General features: G+C 35.1%; 1 long non-coding RNA gene across 1 annotated transcript in view; it reads left to right on the forward strand.

The window, feature by feature from the left end:
• The first annotated feature begins 1436 nt into the window (after positions 1-1436).
• Positions 1437-12788, forward strand: part of LOC141948960 (uncharacterized) — a 66409-nt gene continuing 55057 nt past the window's right edge. The window contains exon 1 of the long non-coding RNA XR_012630613.1: positions 1437-1769. This is a non-coding gene — a long non-coding RNA (uncharacterized LOC141948960). The remainder of the gene's footprint in view (positions 1770-12788) is intronic.

Genomic DNA, 12788 nt, shown 5'->3' on the forward strand with positions numbered 1-12788 from the left:
CGTGCATACAGTCATAGTTCATTTGTTCATTGACTTTTCCAAGTCTATTGCACCAGAAATTTTTTCCACATAATGATAATTTTTAAAAAGATGAAGTTTCAAAAAAGTTGGGGAGTTGTTTGGGTTTTTTGTGCACTAGTAACATATGATTTCTTCCCTGACTATATATTTTTAACTTTAACACCAGAGGATTAAAAAAAAAAATGCATTGTATTTAGGTTACAGATTCAGTTTAAGTATGTGAGTATAGAAAGAGAAAATTTTTTTTGTTCACATGAATAAAGCTCCTTAAGTGTTTGCAGGATTGAGGTTTTAATTTGTAACCCTGATCTGGCTGCACGTACAATTCTAATAAAGTTTAATGAACATTATTAAAAGTTTATATGCAGGCAAATAGGGTTGCACGTTTGGAGTAGTCATTACTACCCTCCAAAAGAGAAGTAACTTGAGGTCGCTCCAATTTTCCATTCACAGAAATAGGGGCATCAGGACAGTAAGAAGGAGAATAGAATCCCCTGATCTTCCAAACAAAGACTGACAGTATTTTTTTTTTTTTCCATGGGAACCAGAAGTGCTTCTTTTGCAAAGTAAAATAAGAAAGAACACTTCTGTACAATATTACTTCAAGTTTATACCTGAAGTATAATTCTTATGCTGTAATAATGTTTGAATTCAGTAGTTTTAGAGTGCAGATACAGAGATCCCTGAAGACACAGCTCGTTAACACTAACGTACCGTAAGAAGGAACACCAACAAAATGCAGTTTCCCTGTTTTGCACTAAACTGCACCATGTAGCTGTTTCTCAATCAGTGACTGATTTTGCTGCTCCAGTTGAGAAAATACTACAAATACTAGTATAAGCTTTTCCCTGAAGCCAGTTTAGAAGTACGAAAACAGTTTGCCTTCACCCCTTTGTTGCTTTGGCTTATCTTTATTATACATAACCTGGAACAAAATACTGCTGTAAGATTTGCTCAACAGAAGTTATCGAAACTCAGGTAGTTATTCCTGTGAACTGGGTTCTACAGCTGTGACTTAAGACTGAATGTCTGAGACCAGAGGTCTGATCTGGAAGAGATAACATGTCAAGAAGTTGATTTTTTTAAAAATCTCATTGGTTCCAAGGGAGGTTAGTCCTGCAGATGAAGTTACTCATGTACTTGACTCTTTGCCGGATCAGATATTGTAAACTCTCTGGGGGAGGACCCATGTTTTTTTTTATTTGTCTGTAAAGTGCCATGTATACCTATGGCACTGTATAAATAAATAATAATAATAGAAACAATAAAAACCATCTAGGGATTAAGCAGGCCTTTTAAAGAGGCCAAATGTTCTTCACATAAATCTTGGATCTAATTTGAGCTCTAATAAGCTCCATTTCCTGCTTTTCCAATATTTTTAAGCCGCATTGCAATAGCTATCTTTTTTTTTTTTTTAACAGTTGTTTTAAGAGGGCCCTAAGGCAAGTATCTAATCAACCTAATGGAATTTTCCATGCAGTTAAGTGTTTTATTCAGCTCAAAACATTGTCTTTGATTAGACTTACCACCTTCCCTTTTGCCCTTTTACATTATTTTGGCAGGCTCTGCAGGTGTAAAAGCTCCATCTCCACTGCAGCTCCATCATGTGTGAAATAGCCTCGCTGTGTGTGCCTGCTTGGTTGCCTCTGAACTGTGGGAGAAAACTTCGGAGCCAGCTCTACAGTTCCAGTCCCAGCTTTGGATCTGCCTGTGCTACATTCTAGACGTATGACAGCCCTTTGTACAAGGTACTCAGGTCAGCTTTTAATTAGCTAACTTGTATCCTGCTAGTGACCACATAGTGCTGAATGCAGTCCAGACTAACTATCCCAGTATTTGCCTGGAGTCTGGGATAGACTTTGTAGTCTCCTTGAACCCTAGTTGCCGTGCTTGTGCTGAGTCCGTACTAGATTAATTAAAGCTAGCTCATGTATGCCTGTGAGAATCACAGTCCTCTTAGATGGCAGTGTAGGCTTTTTTCTGTAGAATGTGGCTAGCTCAGGTGCTTTAAACAACTCTTTTAGCCTTCAAACCTCTTTTTTCCTTGGTTTTCTAGAATGAAAATTGGTTTATATCACATGAGGGTATAACATTACACTATGCTTAATATTTACCCACCTCATGAGGTGTTGTGAAAATTTTTAAAGTAATATTTATACAGCATTTTGAAGATGAAAAGCATTGCATAAGTGATAATTATTATCTACTTTTATTTTCATGCCTCAGTTGAAACATCTTTTTGTCTAAGATAATTTTTCTTTTGCTCTCTTTTTTTTAAATCACTGTGTTATTTAACTTTATATGAGATTTTGGTATATAATTTTGGAGAAGAAAGCTGTTGTACAGGTTACATTATACTGTGTCAGATGGTTCTTTTCTTTTTTGTATTTTATCCCATGATGAACTGATGCTTTCACCAGTCCAATTTGCAACCAGAGGTTTATTCATGCCAGAACAGAAGAATAGTTTGATTGTTCAGGAAATCAGCCAAGACTCAGAAGGCCTAGATTTTCTCCATTCTGCTACAGGTTTCTTGTTTGACATTGGAAAAATCACTTAATTTCTTCTTGTCTAGCTGGCCATCTGTAAAGCAGAAATGGTGTTTCCCTACTGTGTACTTGGGTTGTAATATTACTTTTCTATATTAGGCAGTGTTCATAAGTGTGATAGGAGAACCAATATACTTCAAAAGGCATTGTTAATCTCCTGTGTGCAGATCACTTATAGGATCCAGTGACCTACAAAATTGATATGGGCCTGTATTTCAGAAATACATGCTAATTTAACTCTCAATTAACTAAATAAGACAGTTTCTATCTTCTTTAGAGAGAATCAGTAAAAAATCATTTCAAGACAGTTAATAGGCATATCTCCAAGGTCTCTGTCAATGTCTGCTTACAAAAAAGAAGATATATACAGAACTTATGGTTTGGCCCCCAGAAAAACTATGATGAAATTGTTTCTGTGAATTTTACTTTGAATAAACATTTCTGTGATTTTGTGTCAGATACAAGCAGTCATTTCATTCTGTTATCTGGAGTCCAGTTGTTCTTGCCATGATATTCAAAGGCATATCTTCTGGGGAATGATATGTAATATTGATTGCTACTGATGGAGCTATATTTGTAATTAGATATGGGCACATATGTCCATCCATCTTTCTAGGAGGAGGTTGTTAGATTCAAGTTATTCTCTACTATAAATAGTAGGGGAAAAATATGAAGTACAACATATGATAAGACAAAAGATTATAAACATAAACAGTCATGCTTTTATTAGTTTCTTGATCAGCGTGCAATACTGAAAATGTGGGTAAGACGGAGATCAAAATTTATCATATTTTAATTGAATTCAGTTATGCTTTTCAAATGGTTCCTCTGTCCCAGTGGGAAAGATCCATGGCAAGATAATGTTACTTAATAGTTTTATTTCTAAAATGCACCTTCTCTTCTCTGTGCATGCAAATGCTTTACAGCTCAATAAAAACCATTGTGAAACAGACACTAAAACATTATCCTAAAAATCATTTCACTTTCCGCCTTAAATGTAGCCATTAAAGTAATAAAAGGATGCCTACTACACAAGGAAAAAATTAAAAACAGAAAAGTTTATATGTGGGGATAACAGATCATTCTAATCATGTTGAAGTTTCTATCAGTTGCAGTTTCACTATCTTGGAATTGTACTAGATAGATCCAACATTCCCCGCTGAAATAAGGTTGGTTGCTTGAAGAGGCAGTTTTCTGAATCTTTGGAAGAATGAAGATTAAGTTATACCTATGAAAGGCTATGAACTCTTTATACTTTGGCAGCTGTTAATTCTCAAAAAATTAAATTGGTTGTTATTGGAAGCTGATCCCATAGCATCATTGTATTCCTGTCCAGTTCTGATGGTCTTCCCCTGTACATGCAATACTGAAAGTGAAATGTGTGCTTCAGCATAGTCAAGGGAATTTTCTTATGTAGAGGCAGAAATTCATCTTAACTTTTTACCTTGCTTTTCTACTTAAATAAGAGATGTAAAGGAGTAATAGAATGTTTTTCTTTTCATGACCCAGAATCTAAAGTGTTCTTTTATGAGACCAAGTTAACTCTAGGTTGTTTAAGTTTATTCTAGAATAATGTCTTAACAGATACGATGGGGTTGTATCTTATTGCCTTAACATGAGATATTTGTCCCCTTAACTTTTTCTTGGAGGTGTCCCAACTCATGTACAGTGTTAAGACAACAGGTTTAGAAGGTCTTAATAAGATTCTTTAAAAAGATGATACTTGTTTTCTATCTGTCCCCAGACTTTTCAGAGACTGGCAGGTACTTGACTAGGATGTCTCCCCATTCTTTTTTTTTAACGCACCTGTGTGTATCCTCATAGTTATCCCACTGTGATCTGAAACTCGCCTCTAAAAGGTTATTTTGAAGGTTTCTAAACGTGTGATGCAAAACCTGTATTTCCTATAAGTTTGAGATCAGGAAAGCAGTTTTCAGAATCTCTCTGAGAATCAAAGATTTCTTTAATCATGGTACCTGATGTCCTCTCATGCAACTATTCTCCTCAGATGTGTCTACAAATGAGTTTGGCAAGTATTTTTAACCTTTAGATGTTACTTTCTTTGTGTCCTGATGCATCCTTTTTTTATTCAATTTCTAACAGTATTTTAGCAGTTTTTTCACTACAGCAGCTGTTAAGGTAATATTGTGGAATATATTTTCAGCTCTAAAAGACTTTAGTTGCAATTATTCTCCTCAGAAACATCATTCTGTACATATATGTGTATATATGTACATGTACATATGCATACACACATGCATATACCCATATAAACAGAAACAATCAATGACCATAACTCCACTATATTGATCCTCTGCATTTGGTCAAACTAGCTAGGAAATCTGCTTGTAACCAAGAACTATCTGTTTAGAAGAAATCCACCCCAAGAATTCATTCATGACTGGTCTGAAATACAGTTGTAGACTACATCCAGAAAATCTGTATGTTCAGCTTTCTCTTACAGAAACAGGTAATGACAGACAAATTTTGTCACACTATGAAAGAGGCACTCAAAAAACTTGGAAATTGTGTCCTGCAGTCACTATTTTTAGAGATAGAAATAATGGATTATGTTAAAATGACTAGTACTATGGCAGTAGATCTGCACATCAAATAGTGTTCTCTTAGCTGATGGTAGCACTGGCTTCTTACAGAAACCTGTTTTCTATAAATTATGTACCAATTTGCAATACAAAGAACACCAAAGTATTTTGTTGTATTTTGATATCTACTGCCTTGTGACAGATGTATTTTTTAAACCTGCACATTGTTATCATTAAGCTGCCTAAAGACTTGCTTTTCAACTGAAGCTTCTACAGAGCTGTAAAAGATAAAAATACCTCAAAAATTAATTTGTTTGCCATTCACATTGTGTGGTGATGCAGTAATCATAAGACAGTACTGTGAAATCTCAAGTAAGAAAAAGTAGCTCCCTTCTAAAATTCTTTTGCCTAAACTTGAAGCTAAAACTTCCTGTATGAGAACTCACAAAAAATAGTAATGAAAACTGACTGAGAAATGAATAGTCAAAAACTGAGATGTTGAACAGGGTCCTGACTAGCTTAATTTTAATTGTAGGTTTGGCAGTTATCAAACTTTCAGAAGACACCTAGAAATAAAAAAGTAGGGTAGTAAAACCTCAGTATTACAGGACCAAACATGTACTTACTAAACATGAAAGTAAATGTTATCATGCCAGTAGATCCTGGAGTTAAAGGGTTGAACGTAACTCTGAATAGTTAGCAGGAGACAAGAAGATGTCAGGAAGTTATCTCCTATAGGTTAATGGCCATGTAGTTAAATTGCTCAGTTTCTGTACAGTGGTAAGTATTTTGATGAGTTTGCCATCAATGAGTCCAGAACAGCCATGTGGGACTCCCAATAAACAATGCTTTGAGCTGAGATCAAGCTAAAGGAATGAATGTACTGAAGGATCACTTTGGTCCCAGAAGCCCCAGGAGTTGTCTGTAGTCACTGCCTGGAGTGGGACCTCGTTTGAATGTTTCAAAACTGAGAATGCTTTCCTAGTGTAAAAAATCTTCACACATAACCCTATTTTTTTTTCTCCCTTCACTGATGGAAGTCTTCCATTATCTTCCACTCTGTCACCTTGGCATCACTTGTGCTCATGATCTTTCTTCCTGCTTCTCCACATATCTTTTTCATTACAGAAATGCACTCTGCTCAAGGAATTCAAGTCAAGAGCTCCCAAATATTAAAGGTATTTGAAAGACAAAGCCAACTCTGCATCTACATTTTACAGTCCTTAAAGAGACTAGAAACAAAATGTATGGGTGACACATAGAGTCAGTAACATGGTTAACAAATTTCTAGTTGACTTCAGCAGGGCAGATTTGCATCCAAAATATCAGTTGCTCCAGCCACCAGCAGGTTTTGAAATAAGAACCTGGATGTGAATCCTGCTTTATTAGTTTCTGTTGACAAGTGAATTTAACTTTGCAAAGTGTTTTCTGCTTACATTTTATTTAGTTACTGTCCCAACTATATTTAGCTTTCTAAAACAATCTGAGAATTTAAATGAGTTTCCTGTCCACACACATTTGTGATTTTTGTACTACTCATTTCTTTTTAGATAGCACATTGTTTTATTCTTTCAATCTTAAAAAAAAAAAAAAAAGAAAAAGAGAAAAGAAAAACCTGCCACAAAAGTGAAATTTTTTTTTATTGCATTTCATTTTAAGTCGTCTTTTTAAAGATCTGTCATTTATACAATGACAAGAAAACTTTCTAAATTGGAACTAATTTATGAATTCCTTCTTTTTGGCATAATGTCACTTTGCAAGTTAAAATGATAATGACTGGAAAGATCAAATATGTTTATCTAAAAAAAGAAGAGGGGTTTTAAGAGTTTGCTCTCATTAGAAATCTTTGCAAACTCTGTACACAGCAGGCACTACAGATTTTTTGAGTGCAAAAATCCTTTAGGTTAAGAAAGAGCTGTAGTTGAGAGGTAAAATTTGAAGACAGCTAAGAATCCCTTTGTCGAACAACTATAGATGGGTAAAATATCTGTTTTCCACTTATGTGATTGTGAGAATGAAACTTGATTTTGTTGTCAAATCAGCCCTTCAGAGTACTCCATATAAGTGAGCGGATTCTTCCTACTCACCTTTCGTTCATGTGCAATCCTTTGATTGTACAAATATTCACAAAACAGTGTGGTACCTGGCACTCTATGTGATGAGAGGTTACAGCACCGAGATGCACAACTGAGTCTTTGCAACTGGTAAAGTAAAATTATGTGCTGGTTTTTAATAATTTCTCCCTTGTAAGAGAGTGATTTAGGAATATGCATCCAAAGGGCTTCCAGTGGAACTTCAGTACACTGGAGAACTTTCTGACTTCTGTCTTTTCATTACAAGGATTGTGATGCTAAGGAAACAACTAAGCTGCAGCAAATGAAGTAGAATTAATACCATTATGCTTACAATATGCCCATTGCCTGGGGGGAATGGTGTTGACTGATCTAATAATACCAGAATCGCATCCTCACACCAATGTAAAATGCATCCATATGTTTCTTATCAAGACCACTGGTGGCACAAGTCCTTGATCCAAGCAAGTAATAGTCTTCAAAGCTGTACAGAAGAAAAGTTTCATTTGGTGCTGTTGCTGTGCCCTGTACTACTGCTTCCTCTTACACTTCTGAATTTCTTGTTGCTACCAGTAATGTTAGCATCTCACCATCTGTTCTCTCTTCCGAGATGTCAGTTCATATTTTTATCCTATGTTTTTATGTCTTGTGCTCTTCACCAATTAAGTGCTTAAAAGTAGTACGAAGGAGATATTAGTCTGTGATATAAAAACGAAGAAATACGTTTCCTCACTCATTTTCTTTCACTGAAGGTGTAAGTATTTTTACAGCAAGTACTTAAAAATAATTGTGAAAGAATTTTGAAAATACTACCAAAATGTCATACGAGATTATCTAATGCTTTGTCCAGGCACACTGGATTCAGTGCAGATTTCAGATTGCAAGTGAATAAGGAAACAATTTCTACTTTATATTGCCAAAAATATATGTCAAATGAGCTAGTAGTTTCACCTTAATCTCATTTTAACTATAGTTTTCACACTAAAAAGAAATCCTTCTAATATCTGATGCAAAAACATACAAAGATTAGAAACAAAAATATAAATATGCATAAGATTTAAAAATATTCAGACTACACTATTTCCTACTTAAATCACTCTGAGGGTTGCTCTTCTCCTTTGAGATTATGAAGAAAGATCCTATCCAGGGTTTTCCTTTGACACCACATACAGCTGATCATCATGTCACTGAAGGAGATCCCACACTTGAGTGGTGATCTATTAATGTCTGTCTTATTCTCAGAAGCTTCCACTGTCAAGCCCTGATTGTGCTACTTTCATTGACTAAACACAACTTTTGAGGATCAGCTGCTTCAGACATGCTGAAAAAAAAAATAATAGTTCATTACTGTTTTATCCACAATATAAACCAGAAACAAAGGAGTATGGTTTGTCTTTTTGTCTCTAGCATAATTGGGGTTTCTAAAATTCATTTACACACAAAATTTCTATGGTAGTTCAAGTATGGTATGGAACAAAAGCCATCCTTTATGTGCGGTTTTCATACTGATACTGCCAAAGCATACAGTTCAGTACCCTTCTCCATTTTATACTCAGTGTCTTGAAGATGAAAGCGTAAATAGGAAGACTACAATTAGATAATGTGCCCATGAGCTGTTATACAAAGCTTCAAATCACTAGTGAAATACAAAAAGTGAACACAGGGGCAGGTGCTGCAGCTGGCTGGCATAAAAAAGAATTTTTCTTTCTGTCACATATTTGAAGCACAAGAATATGGGAGTGTCTATGATCAACAGTGTATTAAAAGCCTTTTCAAAGAAAATAAGTGATCCCAACCTATCTGGATGCTATCCAGATTTCTTTGGAAGTGCTCTAATATGAGGATAATTGAAAGCCAATCTCTGGATAAAGATTTAATGTTAATCTTTACTCTGAGATCAGAAATCTATCCTATCACTGTACATTACCTGTCACATTTATAGGATCATGTCCTTGTCTTATGTGCTTTACTTCCAATTTTTTTTATTTCAAAGATAATTTGAGAAATGTTGAGATGTACTGAGGTACATTCTGCTAAGAATCCATAGTGTTTATGCAACATATCCAGGAAACTTTTCATGAAGCAGAGAGATTGTAAAAGATGATTATACAAAATATTCCTGAACTAGGTTGTGTCAGTCCATTATCTGTAGATGTGGGTAAAGATGTCCTTGAAATTATGTATTTAAAACTATTTAAGTCACTTGCAGATGGTGGTGGGGCAAAATTTAGCTTTTTTAAAACACAGTTTACCCCAGCTATATCAGAGATAACTTTTGATTAATCTTTTCTATTCAGTTTTTTAAAATGTATTAAGCTAGTTAACAACATGACATATAGGACTGTGAAAATTCAGTTCCAACTCCACTTTGAGAACTGCATCATGGTCCCTTTCCTTTCTGCCTCTCTCCATATAGAAAGAGCTAGAGCATTGCTTAAGAGACAGTACAAGGAATGTGCTACTGTTATAAGCATTCCATTTCTAGAGGCATGACAGGGTGCAAGAAGAATTATTTCATGTTTGTTGCTCCTTCCTTCCTTCCTCGTAAGAAGGAAATGTGGTAGAAAAGTCATGACACTGTTCTAGAAAGTTTGTCTTGATGTATTTTTTCTGGTTTTCAAGAAGGAGGAGGAAGAATAATAGAGATCTGAAGTCTTGAACAGTTCCTTCTTGCTACAAGAATTATCTTTATTACTTTTTCCTTCATAGAAAGTCCAGTATCTGACTACAAGTGATCACAGAAAAAGATTTTCCCTGAAGACATACCTGGATATTGCTTGGTGTGAATGTTCAGTTACTACAATGATGTCAGGGTGGAATCAAACCAATGTCTCTGAGGAAATGTTTTTGGCCAACATGTTTTCTTTAGATACATGAATATAATTTTCAGTGAAGGCTTTAGAATTCTTCACTGTTATGACTAGTCCTTTTATTTTAGATGCAGTGTGTCTGTCAGGCAAGTGTTAAAAATAGTAATTTTGGAATGTTCTGTCCCCAACTTGCAGTATTGCTATTGTATTGTGATATTGCCATATCGTAGTATTGTGATATTGACCACTTAGCTGGTTTTACCTCTTTCTTTCTTCTGTTTGAGCTATCTATTTATCTTGACAAATCTTTGAGCACAGACAGCAAGGGGTAGAGGCTCTGGATATTACTTTAATATGAATTCTTCAGATTTAGCATGAGTACAATTTCTTTCTGCAGTACCAGTGTATATGTGCCTACTGTGGTCAAGTGCTATTTTGAATGGATTTCCAAAGAAACTCTGCCAGAGTTGTAGCTTGTCGGACGCAGTTATAATAATTACAATGGAACTTCCAGTGGAATCACCCAACTGGTTAAATGTTAAAGACCCTCAGTCAAGCTGCAAACCCTGGTACTTAACAGCAGAAGTTTTTAAGATTTTTTTATCTTCTGTTCCTTTTTGTTTTTAAAGAAATGTAGTTTAGCAAAAGTCTGTCATATCCTGGAAGGTTTGTGCAGACAGAAGGTAGTTAGCAAATGGAATTATGTGCAGAAAGGCTTTAATCCCTGCAGCCCTTATATAAGAACATCTGCTTGAATTACAGGCCATACATAAATTGTGTGTGTGCTTGTTTTTGTCACAGATCCTTGCCCTCCACCCTCTACTCCCCACATCTTATATGATACAACGCAAAAAAAAAAAAAAAAAGCTAATTAGTACTTCCAGCCCCCCCATTAGTGAAACTTGATATGTTTACTAAAAAAATAATTACGACATTCCATTCATAAATCTTTAGCAATGTCAGCATTATACTGATGGAATTATGATGTCCCAGTACAAATTGTCTGACCTGCTTTATGTTCCCCAGCACATAATTAAGGTGGCGGTGTGTTAAAGGAAGTAATTTTGTTCAAAGGTTTGGCACCAGCCGTGCAATGCCTTTTGCTCGTATTACTAACAGTTACCAGTCGATGTAAGGAACTGCACCATGTTAGACACTAAGACTAGACATATTCTTGTAGCTCTGAGCACAAGGCTTTGAGCAACACATGCAAAATTGAAAATAATGTTCTGTGCTGTGACTTTGTCAGGATTTAGGTCTTACTCTTTTGAGGATTTGAGTGAGCAAATAAATTAATGAATGATGACAAGAAAAGCTTAAAAACAACAAGCTTTAAATTTTTTTCACAGATATTTTGAAACATAGCTTGTTTCCTTCCTTTGTAATCTTTGAACTTTCTTGCTCTGTTCTTTGAAGACAGAAGTTTTAAGAGTCTCTAGCAGACTTCTGAAACTGTTAGCAAATTTAATTTTATTGTCAGAGTGCATCTTCTGAATATTGATTCTAGAGGATCACAGTAGTGTACATTTCTGGAGAAAATACCAGAGAAAATATAGGATCCTGATCCCACAAACACCTGAGAAGGTGTGCCTCACTGAAGTTCCTGAGTAATCACATTGACATTGAGAAACATAATGTTTCTTTACAATTCAGTCATACAAATGTCTTCCTCATCATTTGCAGTCATTGATGAGGTCTCCAAGCCTGTTGATTGTAAGTTGGGTCTGAGCCTTTGTAGAATCATATTTTATGAGCCTTTCTCATATATTCTTCAGTGACTTCCAGCTCATATTTGCAAAATTTCCTCACATGTTAGATTGTAGGATTTGGTTGAGCACAAAAAAAAATGATAAAATGCATAATTACTAACAAGGTAAATGTGATTAAATGTATTTTCTTTATCCCTGTGAAGCACTCAGGCTTGGATGGATGATAGCAAAATTGCTACTGTTAGTTTAATTTAGGAATTGAAATACCTAGTACCTTGAAGACTGTGAAATTGCTTCAACGGGGCTTTGGAGCATACTTGTAATGAAGACCTCTTCTTTTTATTATTATTCAGTAGAAAAAACTCCTGCTTTATTTATTTCCTTTGACATGTCAAAGGAAGTGATATTAATGATGATTAATTGTAGAATCAGCAAAATAACTCCAGTGCAAAGGATTAATAATAGTATCATTGATAAGGCTGATTATAAACTGAAGTATTTTATTGCTTTAAAAAGACTTTTGATTTAAAATTTTCAGTTTTACATAAGTTACAAAGTCCATTTCTATTTATAAGTCAAAATTACATGCACTCTAATTCCTACTACAGTTAGTACATGGTATAATATTTACATTTGTTGAAAAGAAGAAATAGTTATGTGTCTAGCAGCACATGCTCATATTTGAGCATGGCTGAAACTTCCCCCTTAAAGTCATGAGAACATTTAATCAAGGGTTAGCTTTAATGTGTCTCTCCAGCTAGTTACATGGCCTGAGTATACACTCCCATGCCATCATTTATAGTCTGCTATTTTTTTATGTAACATCCTCTTAAGATTTCAGTAAAGCTTGCAAGATATATTTCAATATCACTGGATCTTCAACACATTCAAACCCAAAATATAAGTTTTAAAGCAATTTCCCTGCTGTGAGATGATACAATGCTGGCCTTTCTGCTCTGTTCTCTAAATGAAAACACACTGCCTAAAAGAACATAGAGATTCCTTGAAACTTGTATTGTTCTTTTCAGTTGATCTGAATGATACCGGCATTTCATTTCTGCATGTTTTTCTACTGTTGATTGAA

Source organism: Strix uralensis, chromosome 12, assembly GCF_047716275.1.
Source record: "Strix uralensis isolate ZFMK-TIS-50842 chromosome 12, bStrUra1, whole genome shotgun sequence".
NCBI lineage: Eukaryota > Metazoa > Chordata > Aves > Strigiformes > Strigidae > Strix > Strix uralensis.